This window comes from Bos javanicus, chromosome 8 (genome assembly GCF_032452875.1).
Source record: "Bos javanicus breed banteng chromosome 8, ARS-OSU_banteng_1.0, whole genome shotgun sequence".
Classification (NCBI taxonomy): domain Eukaryota; kingdom Metazoa; phylum Chordata; class Mammalia; order Artiodactyla; family Bovidae; genus Bos; species Bos javanicus.
Genome location: NC_083875.1, coordinates 23,771,125 through 23,786,474, shown reverse-complemented (window position 1 = coordinate 23,786,474; position 15,350 = coordinate 23,771,125). Strand labels below are relative to the sequence as shown.

General features: G+C 41.6%; 2 pseudogenes; one reads left to right on the top strand and one right to left on the bottom strand.

The window, feature by feature from the left end:
- Positions 1–696: 696 nt before the first annotated feature.
- On the bottom strand, positions 697–3,213 carry LOC133252541 (interferon alpha-2-like; annotated as a pseudogene).
- A 2,258-nt stretch (positions 3,214–5,471) lies between these two features.
- On the top strand, positions 5,472–6,242 carry LOC133253367 (interferon tau-like; annotated as a pseudogene).
- The last annotated feature ends 9,108 nt before the right edge of the window (positions 6,243–15,350 follow it).

Sequence of the window (15,350 nt, the reverse complement as noted above, 5' to 3'; positions counted from 1 at the left end):
CTTCTTTAGAGTCACATTTATCATGACAGCTACTGGTTCTCACATCTCTTAGCTGTCTCTGCAATCCCCAGGCTGCCTTGTTCTTCTTGCCTCCATTTGAACAATTTAGGAAGACTCTTTTCTCAGGAGTGACCAAGTATAGAAAACTTACTCTCCCTTCCACATCCTACTCCAGGACCCTAGATTCCACATATGCAGATTGACCTCCCATGATGGATGTGCTGCTGCTGCTAAGTTGCTTCAGTCGTGTCCGACTCCGTGTGACCCCATACACGGCAGGCCACCAGGCTCCCCCGTCGCTGGGATTCTCCAGGCAAGAGTAGTAGAGTGGGTTGCCATTTCCTTCTCCAATGCATGAAAATGAAAAATGAAAGTGAAGTCACTCAGTCGTGTCCAACTCCTAGAGACCCCATGGACTGCACTTACCAGGCTCCCCCATTACTGGGATTCTCCAGGCAAGAGTCCTGGAGTGGGTCGCCAGTGCCTTCTCCACATGATGTATATGGTTCTCCACTAATCCTTGAAGGCGCTCCAATTCTTACAGGCCCCCAGCAGGAAACTGTGTCCATGACCTGGGCTTTTCTCCACTCATCTCCCTCCCACATCTAATCTATGTCTCAAGAATCACATTCATCCCTCCTCACATTGTCCATTGTTCTTTCTATGACCCTAGGTGGGTAACCCCATTCCCTTTTTATTCAGGTGACTTCAGTATAGGTTTATCTTGTAGGATCAGGCTTTGGGTTAGATTTTATTCAAATATGTGTGCTAGTCCATTTGTTTTTTTCAAATTACTTTTATTTTCTCTACTGAAAAACAAGAGTAGTCTTATACAAAATATAAACAAAGCAAATGTGAATGATAAAGTTTAAATGCTATGAATGGCGTAAATATTTCCGATAATTTAAATAAATAAATAAATATTACAACTTTTTAAGATATGGAAAATGGATACTTACATCTGTTTTGAAAAGTTATGGTAACAAAACATTTAACATACATTTAAATAATCCCATATATTAGCTATTACTTATATGTCATCTGACACAAAACTAGAGTTAAAGGTTGCACTTTGAGTCTTAGAAAATAGCCATTTAGTTGACCAGATGAACTATTTTCACATTCAACACCTTCTTTATTTCCTGAGTTTTCCAATGAGCTTGCTGGCAAAGACCAAGCACCTTCTGATTTCCACGCTGACAACCTCCCAGGCACAGTGGCTATATTCTTTCTCTTTGAGATACACACTGATTCGCTGGAAGTAACTCTTCACAGCCAATCTGGAGTTCTCACTCCCTAGAGGTGACTGTTCTGGTGTCCTTCCTTCCCTCAGTCACGTGTCCAGGTCCTCCAGCTGCTGATCAAGTCCCACGAGGAATCTGTCCAGGAGGCTTTTGTCCCGACCTGCAGAAGAGCTCATGGTGCTGAAGAGCTGGAAGATCTGCTGGAGCAACTCGTGCACAACAGCTGTGGCTTGTGTCTCCTCAAGCCTGGTCCCGTGCACCAGGGTCTGAGGAAATCTGAAGTCAGTCCTGTCCCTCAGACAGGACACAACGGGCAGTCTCTCCATCTGACTCCAACGTGTGAAGCTTTCCAGATTGCTGTGGTGGCTCGCAGGCAGCTCACAGCCCAGGGAGCACATGGGGCTGGAGCAGAGCATCACCAGGGCCAGCAGCACAGTGAGAGGGAGGGCCATTGGGACGCTGGGGGCTCGCAGGACTGCCTGCAGGGGAGGTCTAGGCAAATTCTGAGGGCTTGGGGTGATGGGTGGCTCTTAAAGAGTGAGTAGAGAAACTTTCATTTTCTGGGTTTTTCCACAGTTTGCCCTTTCCTTTCTTTTTCTACTCTTTGTAATGAAATCAATACAAGTGCTAATTTTTGCCATGAATGCCTAGGTGGGGGACATCAAATCATGCGTGCCACTGTGGTTGATAGCTACACAGCCGTATGTTATGCTTTTTATACCTCCTTAGTTGTTCCTGGGAGAAGAGTCTGGTCAAAGTCAGAGAAGGAAGAAATATTCATACAAAACGTGGCTTTTCCAGGTCACCAAGAAATGCTCAGTACGAAAAGAGCTTATGAGAGAAGCTATTGATTTTTCTCATGTTTTCCTCATTTACCCTTTTCTCCCTTCTTTAAAAAATTCCAGTTGTGATTGTACCTTTACGATATCACCTGAGTAGGCCTTAAGCTCCCTGGAGACATTATAGGGAACACTATCACTGATACCATTTGTTAAAAATGAGTTATTTTGCAACTATAATCCACAAGTCACCTTTTAAGGTGATGGTTGTCCTAAAACATTCATGTTTGCCTGTGCTTATTTCTCTTTCTCCTCTACCACTACAATATTTCACAGGATCCTTTGCTTCAGTCTTTGTGAGATAGTACAGATAATCTCATCTCCTTAAATATTTCACTAGGAAGTGAACTAAGTAATCCCTTTACTTATGTAACATTTGACTGCCCTGATAGAGTGTAAGCTCCCTAAAGGCAGTAATGGCACATGTGGGGAATCCAGGAAGGTGTCTGTCCCAGAGGAAGTGCACCGAGGGGTCTCTGTCCCATTGTTGTTGGTCACTAAGGCGTGTCCACTCTCTTTGATCCCATGGACTACAGCACGCCAGGCTTCCCTGTCCTTCTCTATCTCTCAGAGATTGTTAAAATTCATGTTCATTGAGTCAATCCAATGCAATTGAAGCATCTCATCCTCTGATGACCCCTTCTCGTCCTGCCCTCAATCTTTCCCAGCATCAGGGTCTTTTCCAGTGAGTGGGCTCTTCCCATCAGGCAGCTGAAGTATTGGAGCTTCAGCTCTGTCCCAGAAGTAGTTCTAAGAGAACTATACACACAAAAGTTTGAGTAGACCTAGTATTTGAAGACTGTTTCAGAAAATGATAATCTGCAAACAGAGTAAGAGTAAATTTAAATGGATTTTTTAACTTTCTGGATAATTTCTCAAAATATTATCTCAGGTGGAAGCAGAGACTCTCAGAGTTGTTGTTTAATTGCCATAATCTGCCAGGCTCCTCTGTAGATGTCAACGTAACACCACTTGAAATATAGGATTGGAACTTATCAGGTGCAAAGGGAACTGTGTACTCAGCTGTCATCTACTGACTGTCATGTCCCTGGAATGAGCGAATGGCACTTTTGTGACAATGACGAATAGGAACTGGAAAGGAAGACCTTACTAAGTGTTCCTCTAAAATAGGAAGCACATTGTCAGAGCAGACAGCTCGGTCCGGTGCATGAGACAGTGGACATGGGGGCAAGACTCCTGGGTTGATGTCACAGCTGCAGCCTGCACTGCCTGTGTGACCTTCGGCACTACGGTTGTCTCCTCTTATATGGAACTGATAATCATAAAAGTTTCTCTGGATTTTTCTGAAGATTGTAGGACATAACGTACTTCTGACAATGCTTGGACATATAAGATTTCAGTATCTGTTAACTGTTCCCACGAGGCAGAAAATTCACACATCCAACTATGGAAACGGGATAGAATTTCCCTGAGATGACCTGCTTCCCTTCCCTTAATGCTCAGCTCACTGGTCAACATTATAACATCTAATCTCATCTCTTGCGTGAACATGATGTGCTGTCCAAACACTACATCTAGTAGCTTCCAGCTAACAGCTGACCCCTCACACATGAATAAAATGACCGTCCAGTCTGTACCCCAGTCTCTTTTCAGGGTGAGTTAATAGGTTTACATCCTCAGAATCCAATACCATCCACGAAGACTGAGAAATGTAAACAGACAAATAAAGATAAATAGACACTGGGAGTCAGCAAAGCTGTCCACTATCCTTTTAGGTAACACTGTGCCTAAGAGCCTGCTACCCTCCCCTGGCTCTGTCTGCAGCTAAGCCATTTCACATAAGCTGGTCTGAAATCTGTCACTCTGTAGAGCTCCATCCCTGTTTGTGTAGTTAAGTGACATTTGTCATTTGGACAGAGACGTCACTATAGTTTTTTCATTACATCATTTACTTGACCTTTGTGGGTTACTTCTTCACTCACTGCTTCCTTTTACTTTCTAGGAATGTTCATTGAGTGGAAAGTTTTGATCTCTTGAAATCGCGAAGGAAATACATTAACTATTCTATTCATTTACATTTCTGTTCCTTTTTTTGCCATAAACGTCAAAGTGGAAATTGAAAAGATTGTAGGAGCATTAGCACAGCTTTTACAAACTGAAATACACATGACAAAGAAGAGGTAGCAATATGAAAACCGTATAAAAGGAGCTAATAAAAAAGTGGGTTGCTTGGACATGGCAAGGACAAGGGCCTGGGATAAAAAAGGCACATTCTAACCACTTGAACACTTGGACAGGAGCGGTGGTTACACTTTACTTTCATGAGAGTGACTTTGGAGGATTCATCATCTTGGTTATAGGCTTAGTTTGTAACCAGGAAGGGTTAATTTTGAATTTACACTGGATCTGCTTCTGTGACTTCAATTGTTTTTGTCCCAGAAATTCACATTTGGGAAGGCCAGAATCACAGATAGATATGACATCTTTGTTTGTTGACATGACATGAGATATTCCATTTCACACCACCCATGAAATGACTATCAGGAAGTACAACTAACACATCCGCCTACCTGAGGCTTGCTGGCTGTTCTGGGAGATATTTTCAGGAATTAAACGTCCTTTACTTGGTTTCCTCACCTCCTCCCATGTCTGATTCATAAAAGAGTCTGACACCCAGGACCCCCACAAGATGGTTATTTTGAGGCACTAGCCTTTCCTCTTCTCAGTCAGCCAGTTCCCGAATAAAGTCCTTTCCTGCTCCCAACACCTCGTCTTGGATTCATTGATTTGCCCTGCTGCAAGCAGAGCAACTTGGACTCTGTAACAAGCTCAGCATTTGGATTGGCACATAATAAATGTTTAGTAATTTCCTCAGTTATGGAGAGTAAATAAAACCAAAATTGACAAATTAAAAGTTCTGCTGAGGAGAATAAGGTGAGATCCATGCATATAAAGCTCAGATATTTTTCACGTCTGATCAAGTCTTTCAAGAGGAATATGCAGAGGCAGCAAAAGAAGATTTGAAAAAGAAGTCTAACAAAGTTTCCTTAAAAGTTGATCTTAGCATCAGGAAGAAAGATCCAATACCTCTTAATATATCATTAGTTCCAAGTTACTGACATAGTAAGCATTCCATGGAATTAGAACATCTACTTTTTTAATGAATACATTTTACTTCAATGTAAGGATACAGAAGAGCAGAAACTCATGACTGATTTCCAGGCTGTTCAAGTGAAAGGCAAGCCCAAAATGAAGTAGTACATGTATCTGGGTAAACTCAGAATATGAACATTTTGGACTTAATATTTAAGAGGCACACAACAGAAGATCCTTAGATGAAATGAAGATGAAACAAAGCTCACAACCGCTCATCTCAATCGGAATGCTTCCTTGAGGAATTGACCAATGGTTCTTTATCTCCTCAATGATGATACTGATGATGCTCATCTCTAACCCCATCTCTTCCTCTGAATCCATGAACTGCCTCAGAGCCTTGACTTGGAAAAGCAGGAGACCTTCATTTGCATCAAATAAACACAATCTCTCTCTTTCCTGTCTGGGCTACAGGAAAGACTTCAGATTCCCTCAGGAGCAGGTGAGTGGCGGCCAGCTCCAGAGGCCCAGGCCTTTTCTGTGCTCCACGAGATGCTCCAGCAGAGCTTCAACCTCTTCCACACAGAGCGCGCCTCTGCTGCCTGGGACACCACCCTTCTGGAGCAGCTCTGCACTGGACTCCATCAGCAGCTGGACGACCTTGACGCCTGCCTGGGGCAGGTGATGGAAGAGGAAGACCCTGCCCTGGGAAGGACGGGCCCCACACTGGCCGTGAAGAGGTACTTCCAGGGCATCCATGTCTGAAAGAGAATGAACACAGTGACTGGGGCTGGGAAACTGTCAGAGTGGAAATCACGAGGCGCTTTCTGTGTTAACTGTTTCCTAAGAAAACTCAGGAAGTAAGAAGGAACCTGATTCTCAGTGACTTGTGTCCTAGCTCAGACTCTTCATTTTCAGTCATTTCCAAAACTCTGATTTCTGCCTTAGCTATGAAATAGTTTGAGTGACACTTGATATTGGCATTAATATTGAGAATATCAATATCCATCTGCTTTTAGAATTAGAGGAAATATATCTGATGCCCTGTGGCTGAATGTTATGGAATAACATGTTTTTCTATGAATGTACCTCATTTATTGGAGAAGGGGACCGACAGAGGATGAGATGGCTGGATGGCACCACTGACTCGATGGATGTGAGTCTGAGTGAACTTCGGGAGTTGGTGATGGACAGGGAGGCCTGGCATGCTGCGATTCATGGGATTGCAAAGAGTCGGTCACGACTGAGTGACTGAACTGAACTGACTGAACTCATTTATTTATATTAATTTATTTACTTTTATGGTACTTGCATTTATGTTATATTTATTACATGCACGCATGCCATTCATGCTAAGTCACTTCAGTCATGTCCGACTCTATGCGATCCTATGGACAGCAGCCCCCCAGGCTCCTCTGTCCACAGGATTCTTGAGGCAAGAATACTGGAGTGGGTTGCCACTTCCTTCTCCAATTTATTCCATAAAAATATAGAATTTTCTTTAATACAAACGTACCTTTTATTTACTCATGAAATGTATTTGAAGACATATTTCTTCCTCTTCCTTTTGAATCTTTTCCCAGAGGCCTAATGCTGTAAAACTACATATAGAAAGATGTTGTGCAGTGTGTTCCTTTATTTGCTGGCCTTGTGGAGAGTCTTCAGTATGAGAGGCAGAGGTCCTGACCTTACAGAGCTCACACTGGAGCAAGGACATTGCCACGAAAGAAGTAGTTATAAGATAATTAGGTATTTACATTTGGGCCCTGGGCTACACAGAAGTATCAGATGCTGATGGCAGTGAGTATCCTGGGAAGCTCATTTAGACCACCTTTAAATGACTTAGCAGCAGCAGCAGCAGCAGCAGCAGTCTCCCCAGGGAAGTAATCCGAAGTATGAGACTTGAAGAATGAGTATGAATTTGTTAAGTAACTCATGAAGAGCAAAATTTCCCAGAATAAAAAAAAACTAATAATACAAAACAAAGCATAGCATATAGTGTCCCTGCACAGGAATGGTTCTGGTACTTTTAGAGACGTGAACAAGACCGAAGTCGGTAGACTGTACTCATGCATGTAGGGGCTATCATGGCATGAGCCTGGAGATATGGAAAAGGGCCCAGAGATAGACTTTTGAATGATGTTAGATTTTATCTTAAGAACCAAGGAAATTACTTGCGAATTTAAAGCTACAGAGCCACTCGGACCAAAGCAGATGCAGGGAAATTCATGAAACCAGCAGTTCTCAAAGTGCGGTCTGTGGGCCCCTGCAGATCCCCAGGACACTCTACAGGGATTCATGAGGAAAAATAATTTCTATAGTGATATCAAGATCTTATCTGTCTTTTCCACCACAGTAACAACTTCTGCTGGTGGTGCAAATACAGCGCTGGGCAAGACTACAGAGCTGCAGTGTGGATCTGAGCAGGGGCACCTCAGTGCCTAGTCATTGATGCTTTTACGTATCATATACTTGAAGTTCAAAAAAAGGACAGTTTCACGTAAGAAGATCCTTAGTGAAACAGCAAGATGAGGAATTTTATGAAATCTTAACTTTGGAGTACACATTTAAAAATATTCTCCGTTGTAGTCTTTTTAACATGTTGTGTGACAGGCACGTCTGCTGCATGCCTGGTGATTGTTCTGAGAAGCACCTGGATGATGATTATGTGAGTTATAAGCTAGACTACCACTCTCTTGAGAAGAGCAAGCTTTACTCCACAGAATGACAGTCAAATCATGGTCACTCAGAAGTGCGCATTTGACAGATACTTTCTTATACTATTTCTATTAATGTTATATGAATATTCTTGTTGACTTTAATGAATGAGGCCAATCTATTTTCTATTCATGTCTCCAGGATATGAATTCATCTCAGTGTGTATCTTTGCTTCTGAAAATTTGACACGTAGTGATTTAATTTCCATTACTTACAAAATTGCTAATTCTATGGTTTAATTTTGACCTGACATAATTTATCAGGATGATGTTACATCTTTAAATGATGCTTTAAAATAATATTAAAATTAATTGTAGGCATTGTGATCTGGGCACACAACTTAAAACAATATTTTTCCCCTGGAGGAATTATGGATATTTTCTGTGAAGTCTAATGTATGATAATTTTCATGGATGGTTTATAGATATTTGAAACAAGTTATATTTCCTATTGTAGGTTAAGGGCCCAAGAGTGTTAATTGCTAATTTCCTCCTCTAAATGATAGTTTCCATTCTTCTCTTTACTACTTTATATATGGTGTTTTACAGACTAGTAGCATTGTACTGTGGAGAAGGTACTGGCACCCCACTTCAGTACTCTTGCCTGGAAAATCCCATGGACAGAGGAGTCTAGTAGGCTGCAGTCCATGGGGTCAGTAAGAGTCGTGTCACTTTCCCTTTTCCCTTTCATGCATTGGACAAGGAAATGGCAACCCACTCCAGTGTTCTTGCCTAGAGAATCCCTGGGACAGGGGAGCCTGGTGGGCTGCCGTCTATGGGGTCGCACAGAGTTGGACACGAATGAAGTGACTTAGCAGCAGCAGCATTCTACTGGGCTTCCCAGGTGGAGCTAATGGTAGAGAACCTGCCTGCCAATTCAGGAGACAAGAGGAGACACCAGTTTGATGCCTGGGTCAGGAAGATCCCCTGGAGGAGGACATGGCAACCCACTCCAGTATTCTTGCCTGGAGAATCCCATGGACAGAAGAGCCTGGCAGCCTATGGTCCACAGAGTCACAGAGAGTCAGACACGACTGAAGCAACCATGCTCCCAAGCACAGCACTGAGGTAAAACTTCAGTGCTCCGGTGTTTCTGTTCACATTGCTATATAATGTTATATTTTTTACTCATTGTTTTATACTATTTGAAATTTAGCTCAAGCATTTTTAAAATTTAATTATAGATTCAATGTGTTTCCTATGTATATTGAACTTCTTTCTCACAAAGAATAATTTCTTTCTCACGTGTTTGTTTCTGGAATTCTCAAGTGTATGAATATTGATATGAATGACAAAGATCTCATTGATGTTAACATTGCCACCTCTAATTATTTCCTACATTGTATTTTCGGGCTGTGTATTGTCCCCCTTCTGTGTTGCCCCTGTTTTGGTATTAAGTATTTAGTATTATTGCCAAATTCAGACATAAATTGAAGAAAGTAGGGAAAACCACTAGACCATTCAGGTATGACCTAAATCAAATCTCTTATGATTATACAGTGGAAATAAGAAATAGATTTAAGAGCCTAGATCTGATAGATAGAATGCCTGATGAACTATGGAATGAGGTTCGTGACATTGTACAGGAGACAGGGATGAAGACCATTCCCATAGAAAAGAAATGCAAAAAAGCAAAAAGGCTGTCTGGGGAGGCCTTACAAATAGCTGTGAAAAGAAGAGAAGCAAAAAGCAAAGGAGAAAAGGAAAGATATAAACATCTGAATGCAGAGTTCCAAAGAATAGCAACAAGAGATAAGAAAGCCTTCTTCAGTGATCAATGCAAAGAAATAGAGGAAAACAACAGAATGGGAAAGACTAGGGATCTCTTCAAGAAAATCAGAGATACCAAAGGAACATTTCATGCAAAGATGAGCTCAATAAAGGACAGAAATGGTATGGACCTAATAGAAGCAGAAGATATTAAGAAGAGATGGCAAGAATACACAGAAGAACTGTACAAAAAGATCTTCACGACCCACATAATCATGATGGTGTGATCACTGACCTAGAGCCAGACATCCTGGAATGTGAAGTCAAGTGGGCCTTAGAAAGCATCACTACGAACAAAGCTAGTGGAGGTGATGGAATTCCAGTTGAGCTATTCCAAATCCTGAAAGATGATGCTGTGAAAGTGCTGCACTCGATATGCCAGCAAATTTGGAAAACTCAGCAGTGGCCACAGGACTGGAAAAGCTCAGTTTTCATTCCAATCCCAAAGAAAGGCAATGCCAAAGAATGCTCCAACTACCGCATAATTGCACTCATCTCACACGCTAGTAAGTAATGCTCAAAATTCTCCAAGCCAGGCTTTAGCAATATGTGAACCGTGAACTTTCTGATGTTCAAGCTGGTTTTAGAAAAGGCAGAGGAACCAGAGACCAAATTGCCAACATCCGCTGGATCATGGAAAAAGCAAGAGAGTTCCAGAAAAACATCTATTTCTGCTTTATTGACTATGCCAAAGCCTTTGACTATGTGGATAACAATAAACTTGGAAAATTCTGAAAGAGATGGGAATCCCAGACCACCTGATCTTCCTCTTGAGAAATTTGTATGCAGGTCAGGAGGCAACAGTTAGAACTGGACATGGAACAACAGACTGGTTCCAAACAGGAAAAGGAGTATGTCAAGGCTGTATATTGTCACCCTGTTTATTTAACTAATATGAAGAGTACATCATGAGAAATGCTGGACTGGAAGAAACACAAACTGGAATCAAGATTGCCGGGAGAAATATCAATAACCTCAGGTATGCAGATGACACCACCCTTATGGCAGAAAGTGAAGAGGAATTCAAAGCCTCTTGATGAAAGTGAAAGTGGAGAGTGAAAAAGTTGGCTTAAAGCTGAACATTCAGAAAACGAAGATCATGGCATCCGGTCCCATTACTTCATGGGAAATAGATGGGGAAACAGTGGAAACAGTGTCAGACTTTATTTTTCTGGGCTGCAAAATCACTACAGACGGTGACTGCAGCCATGAAATTCAAAGACACTTACTCCTTGGAAGGAAAGTTATGACCAAGCTAGATAGCATATTCCAAAGCAGAGACATTACTTTGCCAACAAAGGTTCGTCTAGTCAAGGCTATGGTTTTTCCTGTGGTCATGTATGGATGTGAGAGTTGGACTGTGAAGAAAGCTGAGCGCCAAAGAATTGATGCTTTTGAACTGTGGTGTTGGAGAAGACTCTTGAGAATCCCTTGGACTGCAAGGACATCCAACCAGTCCATCCTAAAGGAGACCAGTCCTGGGTGTTCATCAGAAGGAATGATGCTAAAGCTGAAACTCCAGTACTTTGGCCACCTCATGCGAAGAGTTGACTCATTGGAAAAGGCTCTGATGCTGGGAGGGCTTGGGGGCATGAGGAGAAGAGGAAGACAGAGGATGAGATGGCTGGATGGCATCACTGACTCGATGGACGTGAGTCTGAGTGAACTCCGGGAGTTGGTGATGGACAGGGAAGCCTGGCGTGCTGCGATTCCTGGGGTCGCAAAGAGTCGGACATGACTGAGCGACTGATCTGATCGGATCTGATTATTTGATTTTAGGTTTTTCTTCCTCTTCCAAGTAATAATGGAGTTTGTGTATTAAATCAATCGACAGCATCTTTAATGTTTAAGCAGATTCTATGAATTTTTTAATTATTTTAACCTTTATCATTTTGTGTCTCAAATGTGTTGGATTTATGCTTTACTTTTAACATGACTTTTACATGGTTTTTTGACTCTTGTCATACTCCATTCAGTTCTCCAACAGTCATTTATTTTAGTAAATATGTAATGTTAAAGCAATTTAGACTTTCTCTGAATCCTTGAATGAAAAACTAAAGAACGAACACTGCAAAATTTAAAGTAATTTGAGACTTCCTTGGCTGTCAGTGGTTAGGACTCAAAGTTTTCACTGCTGTGGGCCTGGGTTCGATCCCCAGTCAGGAAACTAATGCCTCTTAAACCACGTGGCACAGCCAAAATAATAACAAACTCTTTAAAGTACCTTCCACTCATGTAACTATTCACTTGTAGTTCTTACTAGGACTGTTGCTTTTAATCAACACAGCAAATGCTCACAAGAGACTTGATAGGACTAGAGATGCATGTGAAGCTATGGTCAAGTGTAAACCCAGGGGAATGTCTAAAAGTTAAAGGAAAACACATTGTTTACTTAAGAAAATGAAAACACATTAAATTTGAATGCTGTTAAAATGATGGAAAGTGGATGCAGTTTGCAAAATGAGTGCCATGTATTCCAAATATAATGATTGGCACTTTTTGGAGTCCTGTGGTTACTAGGGCCCTAATCAATTTGAATGAAATAATTCTCACTTTAAGGTGAAGCATATGAGAATATAGCAAAGAGTTTCATCTTCTTATCTAGCTTGTAAACTTGCTGTGAAGGCAGTTCTCATCCTGCGAGTCAAAATCTTTTTGAATGATGATGATGCTCTTGCCATCATTAGACATCAGGTCTCCTGACCTGTTCTTCAACACGTCTATAGAGACTGCATCCAGGTACATGTACAACTAAGGAAACCACGGGGAAATCTACGTTCAGTGTCACACAGACTCTCTCATAAAACTACCCCGCAAACTTTAACCAAGAAAGCAGGTGAACCAGGTGAGGTCTGAGAGGAGAGTTTAAGCGGCAGGGGTTACTTCATCACACCAGGCTCTCCATCTGTCCCTGGAAGTCTTTGATGGCCTTTCTTCAGGGATCCGTTATCCAGCATTGGACTAGAGCAAGGAGCAAGCTACAGTACTGAGAGAATGAAGAGCTGAGGCAACCTCCATCTCTGTGTTCTAGGTCCTCAGCCTTGTAGTCTTGGTTGACTAGTGAGTGATGCATTCATGAACAAACAGGAACTGGAGTTACACTTCCATCTATGGGCTGTAGTCAAATACTGGCTTCAGTTCAGTTCAGTTCAGTTCAGTGGCTCAGCTCAGTCGTATTCTGCTTTTTGCGATCCCATGGACTGCAGCATGCCAGGCTTCCCTGTCCGTCACCAACTCCCGGAGTTTACGCAAACTCATGTCCATTGAGTCGGTGATGCCATCCAACCATCTCATCTTCTGTCGTCCCCTTCTCCTCCCTCCATAAATCTTTCCCAGCATCAAGGTCTTTTCAAATTAGTCAACTCTTCGAATCAAGTGGCCAAAGTATTCGTGTTTCAGCTTCAATGTCAGTCCTTCCAATGAACATTCAACTGATTTCCTTTAGGATGGACTGGTTTCATCTCCTTGCAGCCCAAGGGACTCAGGAATCTTCTCCAACACCACAGTTCAAGCACGTCAGTTCTTCAGCGCTCAGCTTTCTTTATAGTCCAACTCTCACATTCATACATGACTACTGGAAAAACCATAGCTTTGACTAGATGGACCATTGTTGCCAAAGTATGTCTCTACTTTTTAATATGCTGTCTAGGTTGGTCATAACTTTTCTTCCAAGGAGTAAGCTTTTTATTCCATGTCTGCAGGCACCATCTGCAGTGGTTTTGGAGCCCCAGAAAAGAAAGTCTGCCACAGTTTCCACTGTTTCTCCACTATGTGCCATGAAGTGATGAGACTGGATGCCATGATCTTAGTTTTCTGAAAGTTGAGGTTTAAGCAGACTCTTTCCTTTTTCATGTTCTCAAGAGACTCTTTTGTTCTTCACTTTCTGCCTTAAGGGTGGTGTTATCTGCATATCTGAGGTTATTGATCTTTCTCCCAGCAATCTTGATTCCAGCTTGTGCTTCATCTGGCCCAGTGTTTCTCATGATGTACTCTATATGTAAGTTAAATAAGCAGGGTGATAATATACAGCCTTCACGTACTCCTTTTCCTATTTGGAACCTGTCTGTTGTTCCCATGTCCAGTTCTAACTGTTGCTTCCTGACCTACATACAGATTTCTCAAGAGGCAGTCAGGTGGTCTGGGATTCCCATCTCTTTCAGAAGTTTCCACAGTTTATTGTGGTCCACATAGTCAAAGGCTTTGGCATAGTCAATAAAGCAGAAATAGATGTTTTTCTGGAACTCTCTTGCTTTTTCGATGATCCAGCGGATGTTGCCAATTTATTCTCTGGTTCCTCTGTCTTTTCTAAAACCAGCTCGAACATCTGGAAGTTCACAGTTCATGTATTGTTGATGCCTGGCTTCGAGAATTTTGAGCATTCCTTTGCTAGTGTGTAAGATGAATGCAATTGTGCGGTAGTTAGAGCATTCTTTGGCATTGCCTTTCTTAGGGACTGGAATGAAAACTGAGCTTTTCCAGTCCCATGGCCACTGCTGAGTTTTCCAAATTTCTTGGCATATTGAGTTTAGAGATTGGCTATATTGGTTTCCTCTGAACTCCAGCTGGGAAGAAGGCAGGAAATTAGAAATCAAAGAACAGTGAGCTGTCCTGCCAATTTAAACACAAAGTAGCAAATACAGAAGTGAAGAAAAATCAATTCCCATTCACACTAGTGATTCTAGTAATGTGAAATGTATGTTCCTAGACGCACATATTCATCTTCTTTTTCAATAATGGGAAAAAATGGATTTTCATTATTACATGCATTAGCCATTTTCCCTCTATTTTTATATCCTTAGCCATGGACATTTTATGACCATATCATTTTTTCCAAAGTATGAATTTCATACATTAAACCTATCCATTTTTTCACGTTAATAAAGTGAATTACATAGTTTTCTATTGTTTTATTATTTTTCTTGATGAAACATACTTGACTCATATATTTGTTTTTGATGATTTACAAATGATGTACAATTTAAAAAATAAGGTAAGGTACTTTTCTCATGGTCTTGATAGTATTTCAGATCTAACATGGTTTCCAAGGAGGATTATAAATTTTTTGAATTTTATTACACATATGAGAAACGCTGGGCTGGAAAAAGCACAAGCTGGAATCAAGATTGCCAGGAGAAATATCAGTAACCTCAGATATGCAGATGACACCACCCTTATGACAGAAAGTAAAGAGGAGCTAAAAAGCCTCTTGATGAAAGTAAAAGAGGAGAGTGAAAAAGTTGGCTTTGAGCTCAACATTCAGAAATCAAAGATCATGGCATCTGGTCCCATCACTTCATGGCAAACAGATGGGGAAACAGTGGAAACAGTGTCAGACTTTATTTTTGGGGCTCCAAAATCACTGCAGATGGTGACTGCAACCATGAAATTCAAAGACGCTTACTCCTTGGAAGAAAAGTTATGACCAGCCTAGATAGCATATTCCAAAGCAGAGACATTACTTTGTCAACAAAGGTCCGTCTAGTCAAGGCTATGGTTTTTCCATTGGTCATTATGGATATGAGAGTAGGATTGTGAAGGAAGCTGAGCGCCGAAGAATTGATGCTTTTGAACTGTGGGTGTTGGAGAAGACTCCTGAGAGTCCCCTGGACTGCAGGGAGATCCAACCAGTCCATTCTGAAGGAGATCAGCCCTGGGAGTTCTTTGGAGGGAATGATGCTAAGCATGAAACTCCAGTACTTTGGCCACCTCATGTGAAGTGTTGACTC